Source organism: Anolis carolinensis, chromosome 3, assembly GCF_035594765.1.
Source record: "Anolis carolinensis isolate JA03-04 chromosome 3, rAnoCar3.1.pri, whole genome shotgun sequence".
Taxonomy (NCBI): Eukaryota; Metazoa; Chordata; class Lepidosauria; order Squamata; family Dactyloidae; genus Anolis; species Anolis carolinensis.
The window spans coordinates 46,300,403-46,315,229 of NC_085843.1; the positions used below are offsets into that span (position 1 = coordinate 46,300,403).

General features: G+C 36.7%; 1 long non-coding RNA gene across 1 annotated transcript; it reads right to left on the reverse strand.

Moving 5' to 3' along the window:
- Positions 1 to 12,521: 12,521 nt before the first annotated feature.
- LOC134297391 (uncharacterized) lies at positions 12,522 to 14,289 on the reverse strand. Its single transcript, XR_010004116.1, has 2 exons — positions 12,870 to 14,289; positions 12,522 to 12,780 (listed from the first exon to the last, which is right to left on the reverse strand). It is a non-coding gene; the product is annotated as an uncharacterized LOC134297391 (long non-coding RNA).
- Positions 14,290 to 14,827: the final 538 nt, after the last annotated feature.

Consider the following 14,827-nt stretch of genomic DNA (forward strand, 5'->3'; position numbering starts at 1 on the left):
GATGTAAAATGTTGTCTGCATTATTTTCCCTTTAATTTCCACTTGACACTTCTGATACCTATTTCTTTTCTTTAAAAACGGAATGAAGAAAAAATAAAGCTCAATTGTGCAAAATGCCTTTGCAAAATATTGCCTTAAAACAAACCCCAGATGACTAAAGGTGCTCTTCTAGAGAAAGATGTGAACAGAAAATAGGCAAATCAGTACATATACTGATGGATCTATTCTTTCCTACTTCTTTTAATGTTGGCTACAGCAACACAAGGCTGTTATTAGCAAGCCAATCAGACTGTTTTACTTATTTGTAGTAATTCACTGGTGAGTAGTAAAAGGAATTACTGCAATGAAACATTATGGGGAGGGAATGTTTCAGCCTGTTGCAGTACAAAGGGTTTTTTTTTGACAAAATATATGGTGCTGGGTTGCTGTCCAAAAAAGGTATGGCAGATCATCTTTAAAGTGCCACAAGACTGTCTGGTCTTTTTGCTGAAATAATAACTAAAACCTAATTTCTGACTTTGGTGTTAAAGAGGCAGACTGGGAATGGATTTTGATGAAGGGTATCATAGAAAAAGAGAATTGAAAGTGACCACAAAGATCATCTAGTCCAACCCCCTGCTATTTAGGAATATGGAGGATAGATTTACACTGACTCGTTAATGCAGCTTGAAGTCAACATCAAATTAAAGCAGCTACAAAACCCATGCCACCAAGATACACTGCAGTGTGAATTAAAGGGTTTAAAGTGCATCAAGCAAACTCAGGGAAAAGTTAAATCCTGTAATGTGCTTCTGTGAGCCCTAAATCTAAACCACATCACATGACAAATTCAGCTCCTCATAATATGAAGTGCTTTATAGAAATCCACCCCTACTGGAACACATTTTTGAGAATCGGAGGGAGCAGGAAGGTCCTGAAAAAAAAACCCAAGGGCCCCTGCTGGATAGCAAGGGGATAATTGGTTCCTTGGGACAGATCATTGATTACCACCAGTGTTCACTATCATGTGAATTTAATTATCCACACAGCAAAACTATGTGGTCAGTGTAGATTTGCTTATGCTTACAGTTAAGCATACCCAAATATCCAAGCCATTAAGACCTGACATATAATTATTTGCTAGTTTGTTCATCCATCTCAAATGTGGGGCAGAGATGGACAAGAGAGATAGGGAGTGAACATAACACTGACTTCTGATGGAATATATAATTATTTATATGTTTGATCAGAACTACTAGATATATAAGGAGCCCCAGTGGCAAAGTGTGTTAAAGCACTGAGCTGCTGAACCTGCAGACTGAAAGGTCCCAGGTTCAAACCCCTGGAGCAGCGGGAGCGGCCACTGTTAGCTCCAGCTTCTGCCAACCTAGCAGTCTGAAAACATGCCAATGTGAGTAGATCAATAGGTACCACTCCGGCGGGAAGGTAACAGTGCTCCATGCAGTCATGCTGGCCACATGACCTTGGAGGTTTCTATGGACAACGCCGGCTCTTCGGCTTAGAAATGGAGATGAGCAACAACGCCCAGAGTCAGACATGACTGGACTTAACGTCAGGGGAAACCTTTACCTTTACTAGATATAATCATTCTACTTTACATTTATTATTTCTCCATCAATGATATTTCAATGCAAACTAAAATAAAATATTTATTTAATGTTACTTTTACTTTTAGTGCCTTGGCCTCCCCATTCTCAAATTTGGTAGCCCTTGTAAACCTTGATTTATAGTTCGGAATTGCACCCACATGCACTATACTAATGGTTTCTTCTGCTTAGGTTTTGATAATAATAACTTGCACTAGACACCACTACTTTACACCTTGGAGTTACATTGGGAATGTGTTTTAATAAAGTTCCATTAAATGCAGTATGTTATTTCTACATTTTATGATGGCATGAATATGTTGTGAAGTCTTGAATTCCACAGGCATTAACTCTGCTGAGATCAATAGCATTTACAGACTTGTTATTAAGACATTGTCTCCCCATATATCATAATATGTACACTTATATTATGTGATATAGAGCAATACAATACATGTTATGAATATATTAAAAGTTTGCTTTTGTAAAAATGTATAAAAGGAAATAGAAAATAATTTGTTCAAAAAGACAGAATTATTACATGTTTTGTTCCCTTATGAATTCTGCTTCTTCAGCATGAAAATGCATATTTTCTCATTTATATAAGCAGTATATTTTGATGTATTGCAGAATTTTGAAGAAGCAAATATCTCAGAGCTCTTATCAATACAGAGCAAGCCTTCAATCTTTCCAATCATAATAAAAACGTGCATGGTAATAATTAAAGTATGGTTGAAAGCAACAGGTTAATTTGAAGCTTGTTCCTTATCAGGAGATATAAACTACAGAAAAAAAACTAATTTCTTTTAACATTGAAAACCAGTACTCAAACTATTTATACAAATCAAGATCAAGAGTATTTTCCAGTTTCTTTTCACTGGATGAGTAATCTCTACTGCAACAAGCAGCACTGTTTAATAGGCTTACCATGATGGGGGTAGTACCCAGCCTTAATGTTCTACAAACAGAGGCTATATGTGGGGCCTCAGTTATCTAAAATACCATATTCTCCCATGTGAACATTCCTACCTTTGAGATATTCAGAAGAGGTGCTCTTCTGCATTCTACAATTTCTGTGTGCCACTGGGTCCAAAGATAAAGAAAAGAAATGTGGCAGAGGTAGAGCATGCTGAACTGTTCTCTCCAATTGCCTTTAATACAATAATAGAATTATGGAGTTGAAAGAGACCACAAGGACCATCCAGTCCAACCCCTAACCATGCAAGAATACAAAATCAAAGCACTCTGCACAAATGGCTATCCTGTCTCTCTTTAAAAGCTTCCAAAAGGGGGGACTTTGCTATACTCCAAGGAAGAGTATTCGACTGTCAAGTAGATCTTACCATCGGTAATTTATTCCAGACATTTTAAAATATTTAAACATAACTATCTTATCACCTCTTCTCTTCTCCATCTTAAACATACCAAACTGACATAGGCAATCCTCATAGGGCATGGCTTCCAGTAATTTGATCATTTTGATCACCCATCTCTGGACACTTTTCGGCTTGGAATAAGAACAAGGGAGAAATATGGAGCATACAGAAAGTGTTCAGTCACACCATCAGCAGCTGCCAGGCCTTTTAAGTTGCCACTGAGCTATAAAATTCGCTCCCTGAGTGACTATGGACCAGTCTGCACTTTCAGCCTGGCATATCTCACAAGGTTGTTGTGGGATAAAGGAACAGGAGGAACAGGTAAACAATGTTGAATTTATTGGTGTATTATAAATGTAATAATAGAATGACATCACTATCAATTGTTACCCTTAATTCTCAGAGTGCTGGCTGCTCCTGACCTGACAACTATGGGCCTCATAAATGAGTGAAAACATCAACAGTAGGATTGTTCAGTAGAATAATGTATTTCTTTTTGAGGAATAGGGATCTTAGGCATTGAAATTAATTTCTTTGAATACATTTCTGAACAAAGGTCTATGTTTGTGTAATCTCATGAGTAAAAGATTTGATCTGAATGTAAAAGCGATGTCATTTTGAGTAGTTTTTGTGTACAAAATAACACATATTGATCAGTATTTGACTGTTTCCAGATAGAAATGAAAATCAGGAAAGGACAGGAAGTTAACTAAAAGAGATTCACACTGCATTAGCACACTAATTAAATCAAATAACAAATATATCAGACATTTCAGATTAATAACACTATGCCATGCATCCCAGAAGTGTTGACAATGTCTCAGTCAAAAGGAGCAATAGAGTTTCAAATATCTATGGAAATATTTCCATTGGTTATGAACTTTGAGCACCAAGGAAAACGATCTAAGCATTTACATGAAGCTTCTTACCCAGGATCAGTGTTCAGAAGTAAATCCCTCTGTGGTTAAAAAGGCATACCTCTGAACAGTTATGTGTATGATGTTAGTCTTGTTACCTCAAGTCTCTACAATTTAATTATTTGGAAGTTATGAGCCTTACTAGTGTGGGAAACAAAAATTAAACAACAATAACCAAAACACTAATGGCACAATCCAGTAGGAACTTCTCCTAATGCTTCACCAAAATAAATGCTACCAATCCAATGAATCACAGTTGAGATCCTGCAGGAGAAGACTCTATTAGATCATCTCCCCAAAAACTGGTTGCAAAAGAGCCACCTGTCCATCCTAAATCACATGACTTTTCACTGCGCAGCAAGCTCTTCCATCCATTCAAGAAGACAAAAAGAAAATATTGGGTAATGGACATGGAGACAAATATTAAATCCAATGAAACATTGTAAAGAAATAAAGTAACAACACTGAGAGAAACTCTAGTATCCAAAGACATCCACATTGTAGTGCATTTGAGTCAATGGGATTCATATGATTTGATTTTCATTTAATGTCTGTATTCTGTTTTTCCAGCAAAGGAGATGAACGCAAAGCACCTTGCCATCTTAGGAATATCACTGTGGTCAATAAAACAATATAATGCTTATTGCTTTTCAAGGTATATAACTGTAAAGCAAAAATAAACAATTCAATGAACAATTCAAACTATTGCTCATAATTGATAGAGTGATCATAGCATTTTCACAAATACCGTTCAAAGCAAGCAAAGGGTTTCTTTTAACCTGAATGATCATGTATTCACAGAGTATGCAATCTGCTTTCAACAAATGCAAAACTTACAGGATGAAAATGCCTGTAAACTGATGGAAGTCTCAAGGGATCTCTGGCTGTAGGTTGAAGCTCAGTGGGGGTTCCTGATGTACCTCTACATATACAATGGAAAGAGATGATACTAATATTGGATCAGGAGCTCTAAATATCTCAAGCACCACTCTCTTTCTCTAGCAGTAAACATGCAATAATAACAAATAAATTAAGTGACATTTTCTTGACATCCACATTCTTCTGCCTGAGGTAGATGATTCAAGTGCTTCCCGCAGGCCATGATTGTTCCTTTCTCACCAAAAAATTCTTTTCTGAGACCTGAATGTCACCTCTTTTTTTCCAACCAAAGGAATGCAATTGGGTCTTTCATCTCTGCATCAGTAGCATTCAGGGCATTTCCTGTATTAAGTAAATATAAGCATAGTACAAGGAAGTACACCCATACCATGCTGTGTTTGTTGAAATAAATCTATCCTGTGAAGTCAATACTAACAAGCTGGAACAGTTCAGTAATCAAAGTAGATAAACCACAACATTTTTTCCATGGAGTTGTAACAGTAACACCTCCATAATATCTAATCTTTGAATTCTTTGTTAATCCACAATATTTTGTGTGAATGTACAAGAGTATGTGTGTGTGTTTATGTGTGTTGCAGAAGGTGAAAGAGGAGATAAGGAAATCAGCAGATAATTTAAAATACAATGATGTTTATGTACTTAAAGATAGTTATCCAGTTTTTCTTCCCGCCACCAGAGACTGTAGTTTTGATAGTATTACAGTAGAGTCTCACGTATCCAACATAAACGGGTCGGCATAATGTTGGATAAGCGAATATGTTGGATAATAAGGAGGGATTAAGGAAAAGCCTATTAAACATTAAATTAGGTTATGATTTTACAAATTAAGCACCAAAACATCATGTTATACATAAATTTGACAGAAAAAGTAGTTCAATATGCAGTAATGCTATGTAGTAATTACCATATTTACGAATTTAGCACCAAAATATCACGATGTATTGAAAACATTGACTACAAAAATGTGTTGGATAATCCAGAATGTTGGATAAGCGAGTGTTGGATAAGTGAGATTCTACTGTATATGTTTTCTTGCTTTGATATTTAAAGAATGTTTGATTCCCAATTGGATTGCCTTTAATACCTAGGAACTTTTGGACTACTGTGCAATAATTTTTGAGTATTTCCTTTAGAAATCTTCAGATAAGATATTTGGCCCAACGATGGTACCTGGTATACTTTCAGATGGTAACCAAAATAACAATTGTAACACTAGAAGGAAATGTTGGACATCTAGATATTTTTTCAAGTATCTCTTGTCAAAAAGGCAATTTATTATTATTGTGCTTCCTCAGTACTGCAATGCAGAAAAACTCAACAGAATCTTCAAATACAGTCTAATGAATCATATAAATGTATAAAATACATAGGTAATTAGACTGTGTACAAATAAAACAAATATAGTTTAAAATGGAAGGCTTTCCTGCCTGTTGTGGTCATAAAATAAGAACATCTTATGATCCCCAAATGTAAACCATATTCATGGTTCTGAGCATATCATATCTGATAAGGTTTAATAGGTGAGCAATAAAGTAAAGTACTGCATGCATATGATCTCTGGAAATAAAAGTATCTGGAAATAAAAGCTTTCAGATTACAGATCTGAAACAAGGTCTTTTAAACATTATTATTATTATTATTATTATTATTATTATTATTATTATTATTATATTTCAAATTCTTACCTCCTCTCTTCATGGATCAAGGTGGATCCCAGCACAATCAAAACACACAAACATTGCAAAGATTCTATAAATACACATATTAAAATGTAGTTCTATAAAATACACATTAAAATATATTTCTATGAAATACATATTAAATACATAGGAAAGAAATTAAAACACAGGACACAAGTTTAAAATTCATGATTGAAACTGGCTGGGTAGACCTGCCAGAAGAAGTAAGTGTTCAGATGGTTTTTTAAATTCCAACGGCTCATTTAGCTGTGGGAGCTCTTCCAGCTGGTCACTACACAGTCTTGGGGTGGCCGATGAAAATATTCTCTTGGTGATGGTTGCTAGTCAGGTTCTAACAGGCTAGAATAACTTTTGGAATCAATTACAGATATAGTTGAATGGTCTATATTATTTTTTCCTAGAAAAGCACAATCTGGTAACTTTTATGTCAATTGGGTGATGAATCCACTCCTGGTTTTTCTTTGAATTTTAAAGGAATGTTCCAAAATGTTGAAATGCATTCCTCAAATAAATTCGGTACTTTCAACAACTCACTTAAAAGTTCAAATTAAAATGTAGAGTAGATTCAATGCCCCATTGACATGGAAGCCACCAGCCACTCCTGCTGTTGTCATCTGATGGCAGAACATAGTCCATCAGTGGTCCATAGACCAAAATTCTGAAGTAATCTGGAGTATTTTAAAGCATTTCAACTGTTATATGTTTCAGGTGGTTCAAGGTGTACATGAAGTAAAATGGTTAAATATCCAATTATTTCTTTATCCGTTTTACAGATTGGCTTATAGCACACGTAATACTGTATATTTTTATGAGAAAAGAGACAAGCTTCTTGTTTCACCGTTTCATTTTGAAAATGCTGTGTGATTTTTGCAGATGCAAGAATACCAATAGTTCAGCAAACTGTCAGATAAGTATTTCAACTTTAGCTGCATCTCTGAACCTACCCTGAACTTTGAGGTTTCCACTGTCAATGGGAAAAACTGTTTATCAAAGACACATGATCTGAGGGCAAGACACATGCAGTGAAATCTGGGTTCAGAGGTTGTATTGAGCCATTTATTTCATGCTGGACTGCTTACCATATGGCAGCTTTGTTTCCAGTGGCTATAATGTAATTGAATCAATTGCCCTCTGATAATGTAAGTGGACTGAAATGGACATACATCATTTACCAATCACTAAGCATCTGGCTTTTGAGGCTTAGCTCAGTGCAGAAGAGGCGGGGGAATAGAGGACATTATAAATCATGATTCCAGGGATTAAAGATCAGCTTGAAGTCTGACCTAAAGAGCTCAGTCAAATCAATGTAGCAGTTTTAGCTCAGTCTCATGTGGGTAGTTTGGCTCATTTCAAAATTGTCTCTACTGATGGATGTTGTGTATAGAATGACAGGGACAGAAATAGGACATTAAAGGGCTAAGGTCAGTAGTGAACTGTCAATGAGAAAAGCACAGCTGAAAACAATTTAGTTGTACATAGAGAAAAACAAAGGGCTTTTCTGTTACTAATGTTCGTTATGGATTGGGAAGTATAGATAATGTGCTATGTTCTGCTCATGGAATCATAGAATAATAGCGTTGGAAGAGACCACATGGGCCATCTAATCCAACCTCCTGTCATGCAGGGAAAGCACAATCAAAGTACCTCTGACAGATTTTGTTAGAAGTATGTTTCTAAGACCATTGATTCTATATACTTTTCATACAGATTAGTAGTAAAGCAACACCTTTGCATGTTGTTCACTGGCATCAAACATTGGCATCTCCAGGATCCCTCTCACAGTGCTTAATTTCAGTAGTTACAAGTGTACTTGAAATAATGCTCTGAAACCAATGATCCCCACTGCAGCAGAGGGCACTTCCAAAACTGTGCCTGGCTTCCATACCTCTCCCACAATGAAGCCCCATTATAATCTTCAAGGAACATTACCAAATTTCAGTGTCCTTCTTCATCCCCTTTATGAGTCTTGATCTTGACTCAGCTACATTCATGTCCTTTCCAGTGGCTCTTGCAGCATCTTCGACACTTTGTGGGTGCTATTGCTTCCACTCACCCACCCCCTAGCAATAGACACAAAATAAACAACCACTGTTCCTGGTGATAATTATATGTGCCCAGTGGATCAGATGTTTTCTAGATGCAATAATGGAAACTCAGGTTAATGAAGGGTCATTCATACATGCACTTTAACTGAAGCTGGAACACACAAAACTTCACTGACAGGGGCTAACAGAAGCTTGCACTGCTCCTTGTGTGAACTAAGAGCTTCATATGATTGCACTGACATAATGGACTAATAGGATTCTGGCCCCAGTTTTCACATTCTGTAATCCTCTTTCTTTTGTTCCTGTGTTTCATATTTTGGAGGTGAGGAAGAAAACATTTCCAAATTCTCAGCATTCATGAATTTCAGCTATGCATGATGAAGGTTGGGGGGAGATATATCTATCATATCTATTCAACTGATCTCCATATTAGCATACTATTTCCCCTAAAGGATGCCATTTCAAAAGGAAGTTTACTGTCTGAAATGTTAAAGTCATCATTAATTCTGTACCATATCCTTCTTTATTAAGCAACTTTCTTTCTGCCCCCAGTCACATTTTCTTTCACCAGTTTTAGCATACACATAGAGAGAAGGGTGCTAGAGAAGAAGAAGGTTATTACAAGTTTTGTTTTTGTTTTGTTTTTGTTTTTTTGCAGATAGGTAAAGGTTTTCCCCTGACGTTAAGTCCAGTCATCTCTGACTCTAGGGGTTGGTGCTCATCTCCATTTCTAAACTGAAGAGCCGGCGTTGTCCGTAGACACCTCCAAGGTCATGTGGCCAGCATGACTGCATGGGGCACCATTACCTTCCCGCTGGAGCAGTACCTATTGATCTACTCACATTAGCATGTTTTCAAACTGCTAGGTTGGCAGAAGCTGGAGCTAACAGCGGGCTCTCACTCCGCTCCCGGGATTTGAACCTGTGACCTTTCGGTCTGCAAGTTCAGCAGCTCAGTGCTTTAACATACTTCGCCACCGAGGTTCCTTTTTTTGCAGATAAGGCAGGTCCTAACGATAAGACCAATCTTGGAGGATACAATGCCTGGCCCTAATCCCTCTGCTACCAACACCCTCATTTACAGGGATGATCTTCAAGCAGAATTTTATGTGCATCCAGTTTATACTGTTCTATACCAAGAAAGCTAAGGTTCTCTTTTATGTGGAACAGCATAAGCTCATTTAGGTAATCACATTTGCATTCTCCTTAAAAACCATCAATATGGATAGATTTGGAATAGAGGGGCTAGGATTGTGTTAAAATAACAAGTTACTCTGTCCTGAAAAATATATTATACAAGTGTTTTATAGAAGACTGTAACTTGGTTATTTTATCACCTCTGGATGATTTCCTATCAGCCTTTAAAGCATGTTAATATTGAAGAGAAAATGCATACCATGCTGACCTTTCAGTATTAGCCTTTAGTTAATCTTCTATAAGTTATTGCAGGCTGAATCTCACACAGCCCCTTCTGGATGTTGTAATGATTGAAAATTTATAGCCAACAATTGCAAAATCTCTGTAACTCACCTATTTCTAGTTCATTGTTCCATATTAGCAGAAACTAAACCAAGGATGTCTTCCCTCCTCTGGTTGATAACACTGTGTTCAGAAAACAGAATTACTTGACTTCAGAAGCCTTCTCTTGTCAGAAATGGTTTAGTAGACAAGAGATTGTTTAATACAGCAACCTGCTGTAGAATTTGCTCATTTGGGCTAAACAGGAAGATGGATTAGCTGCTTTGGGGTGATCTGTTAATTGCATCCTTAATAAAATAATCTAGTTAAACTGTCTGCTTCATGGTATAGTGCAATAGGGAGAGGATTTCCAAAGGCAGCCTGCTAAGTTTATTGTGTTTCAGGATAATTAATTGAAATGAGAAGAGGAAGGAATGGGAAGGGATTTTGGTGCCGTGGTTTTTCAGCTGCTCTTCATTACATAAAGTTTCACTGATTAATTCGGGGGGGGGGGGGAGGGGGAGAAAAGAAAACTAGTTTCTTTACTGAGGATCTGCTTTCATTTGCCATAGGCAAAACTATTAAATTTGCAGAATTTTCTGTTTACAAGCACATCATACAATTTATGGGGGCAAATTAAAAGTGATGCAAATATTCAGAATAAAAAAACAGTATAGTTAATTATCATTCACCCCTTGAGCACCCCTCTTTCTAATACACACTCAACTTCTCTCTCGCAATTTTCTGTCTAGGCTCTCTCTCTCTTGTAATGAAATCTTAGAAAATAACTGCAAGTGTCCTGCTGATAAATATTGTTTACTAATAATGAATTATCTGGTAAACAACAAGACATCATTGTATGATGGGCGTTGCTCCAATCCTTAATACAAAACCATATCTTTTGCCCACGATTGCTGTTATTTCAATATTATTTCCTTTCTTTCTTCCATTATGTACATAGTTACATCTTTTCACTTCTTTAAAATGTGATTGATTGTTGCACAAATGGATTATGCCCATGAGCCAAGATTTGATTGAGTCCTGTAAATGTGGGAGCTTTCATAGCTGTGTATAGATCACTCAGTAGGAAGGGTGACTATTCAGCTGGCGTTATGTCTGGAAAGGAAGAACTGAGCTGAGTATTCTAAAAGGCTCACTATTTTCCTAAATGTTTACAGATATTTACAGAATGCTGTCTACATCTTTCCCTGTCTAATACATAAAAGGCAAGTGCCACAATAGATCGGACAAAAGTTTCTATTGGGCAAGTCTCTGTTGTCTACAGGAGACTGCCAGGTGCATTCTGGCTCTAGCAATTTGATAAAATGAACATAGTGAAAAAACATATTTACTCTCAGCATTTGATAATAGATTCCCAGTTATGGCTGGAAGATATAAGGAAGATGTTTTGCATTTCAATCATAAAGATAAAACCAGATATAGATATTAATACTGACAAAAAGACGCTCTGATAATAGAATAGCTTTATTTGTCATTGTGCTATTGCACAGCGAAATTACTTGCCTTCCCCCACACACACCACAAAGCAACACACCCATCCCACTAAACCCCTACTACCAGCACACAGACCCCAATGCCACATCAATGAAAAACCACGGAGTTCTTCCATAAAACCTGAACCAAAAAAAACCTCACTTACTGTAAGGATTTTAGAATTAAACAAAAGCCCCTTGTACCACAGGAATTTCATTCTGCAAGTCAAATCTCCTTCTGGTTAGTTTCAGAGATTTAGCTAATTTATTTTCTAGAAAAAGAATTGTTGGGGAGGCAAGAGGAACCAAGTTACATTATTGCTGTTTTTAAATTGTTTTAGATTTTAGTCTGTTTTGGAAGCCGCTCCGAGCCCTAGGGGAGTGGCGGCATACAAATTCGAAGAATAAATAAATAAATAAATAAATATTGGGTTCCCTCCAGCCCAGTGACAAAAGTAACCAAAAAGAAATAGTCCTAAGTAATGTTTTACTTCCCTATAATTAGATGGATTACTAACAACTTTGACTGATCTATTGTCAATTCATCTGATCTCCGGCCATAGGTGGAGCTTCCTGCTTTCTGAGATTTTAATTGCAGATGCCAGGGAGTAAACTTGGGACCTCTTCCCCTCTAAGAACAAGCTTTACTGCTGAGTTAAGTCCCCTTGTCTCTGTTGTCATTCCACTCCTACTAAGAAGATTATAGTAGAGTTCATAATCTTCAATGAGATTTCCAAAGCATCACTATATGGATTGTTGCCCTAGTGTGCAATCTGTTGAAAAATATGCTCTTTACATCCTCATTCATTCAACACAAAAATGAATGTTCTAATAGTTGGCAAGTTGTATTGGAATTAGATGGATGGATGCTATTATTCAGCTATCTCTCTGGAGTTTTCACAGTGCGACTGAAGACATCTGTGTTCTGTATGTTTGCTGCCTGACATTTAGTTGTGTTTAACCTATTCTACAAATGTAGTGATTGCTTTAGCAATGTTCAGTCAACAAGTATAACATAAGAACTCATATAGAATAAAATACAATATGTTCAGAATTCACAATTGTAATAAACATAATCCATACATCAAAAATGACTGTAGCTCAACAATATATGTTCTATATATAATTGTTCACTTATTCAATCAGTTCATTGTGTTGAAGAGCAAGTAGGTCACAGTAGATCCCTCAACAATATATGTTCTATATATAATTGTTCACTTATTCAATCAGTTCATTGTGCTGAAGAGCAAGTAGGTCACAGTAGATCACGACCGGTTTCGACTAGGTCTTCTTCAAGTGAATTAATCTGGGAAAATTATAATGAATTAACCAAAAACATATAAACATATAACATATCCACATAAATGTCATTATAAATTTGACATAGAGACTTACAATAGTACATTCATATGTATACCCTTTATGCTCCTCTTTCTAGTTGTGTTTTTATGTCTTCTTCTCTTTTTTTCTAGAGTGGGTCTAAATAAAAGGAACAAACAGTGGCTATAACATAATTTAAGATTTTTAAGTTTCAATTAAGATAGTATCTTATTTATATACTCACAGTGTTGATACTCTGCTGGCTCTTGGTTGATTCTTATAGCGAGTATAAACTGTTATTTGGTAACCTCACAATATAATGGGAAGTTTTGTCCTCAGGTGGGATGATTTCAGGTAGCCATTATTCATTTAAAGCAATATGGGGTTACTGAGTATATTCATATATGTGTTACTCAACACTAGATGGCACTGGTGGTTCTCCCAGTTTGGTTGGAATTTATAGTGTGGTAAGAAATACCAAGTACAGATTCACATGAAGTAATTATATGAATTATGTTCATTAAGACCTCGGGGGTGCTCAGTTTGTAACTTAATGAACATAATGAACATAATTCATATAATTACTTACATAATTACTGCCTTGAGTCCCTGTGGGTGAGAAGGGTGGGGTAGAAATTATAGAAATAAATAAATAAATAAATAACCTCCTTTAACATGTATTTTATTTCTCAAAACATTGTAGAGGAAATTGGTTGTTGGTACTTTAAGACATTCAAAGAAAGAGATTTAACCTGCTTCAATCTCCCACTTTAAGATCATATACTCAGATATTATTCTTGACTATTGGTGGTGCTGAAGTTTTAAGTTTCCTGGTTTACTATATAGATTTGCCTAGCTCACGGTACTCAACTGTATTGCACAGTTATTTTCCGAGCCCAATTCAAGGTGCAGGTCATTACCTACAAAGCCCTAAACGGTTTGGGACCCACCTACCTTCATGACCGCATTTTCCCCTATGAACCTGCACAATCTCTTTGCTTGTCGGGGGAGGCCCTCCTCTTGCTTGCAGTTGGTGGGGACGAGGGAGAGGGCCTTCTCCGTCGTGGGCCCCCCGGCTCTGGAACTCGCTCCCCAGGGAGATCAGGCAGGCCCCTACCCTCCTCTCCTTTTGGAAGATCCTGAAAACTTGGCTCTTCCAACAGGCCTTTGGCAACTAATCTAGTAGGATCGACCTGTTGCCTATCCCGTATGTGCACCTTCCCTAGCACTTTGATGGCTATGACAATTTGGATAACCACCCCTCCCTGATGATATCGACATAACTAGCACTTTTGGCCCAGTTTCCTCTGGATCTAATCCAAGAGTTTATCATTATATTTTTGTATGTGATTTTTTATGACTTGTTTTTATTGTTGTTTGATCTGTTTTATTGCTTTGTTTTTATATTGTTGATGACTGGGCTTGGCCCCATGTAAGCCGCCCTGAGTCCCTCCGGGGAGATGGGGCGGGGTATAAAAATAAAATTATTATTATTATTATTATTTTCTCATAATATTATCTCATTGCCATTTTACTCGGTAAAAATCAGAAAAACCCTTTAAACAGACGTTATCTTTTAAAAACCACTTGCATTCAGCATCATAATCCAAGATAGCAGCACATTAAGGTTCTATGTCTTGAAAATCAAATAAGAAGAAAGAAAAATTGACTAGCAAACTACAAAACATGGATGACCATAAGCATCAAATGTAGAGTTGAAATCTCTGAAGGAGTAGTAGTAGTAGTAGTAGTAATAATAATAATAATAATAATAATAATAATAATAATAATAATAATTTACTGCTGTGAAATTGGGTGTTGGCTGTTTGACCATAATTTTAGCCAAGATACTGGTCTGTCTCAAGGTATGTCAGAGAACAGAAGCAAGTAATTGTGCATTTAAATGATCCACCACTATTTTGCCAGATACAAATAGCTACCTGTCAGGGCCTTGCTGGCAACATCACTAGAGGTATGTGACTTAGAAAAAAAACATACCATTTTTCGTCCCATTTTTGCCTCCCCCCCCCCCC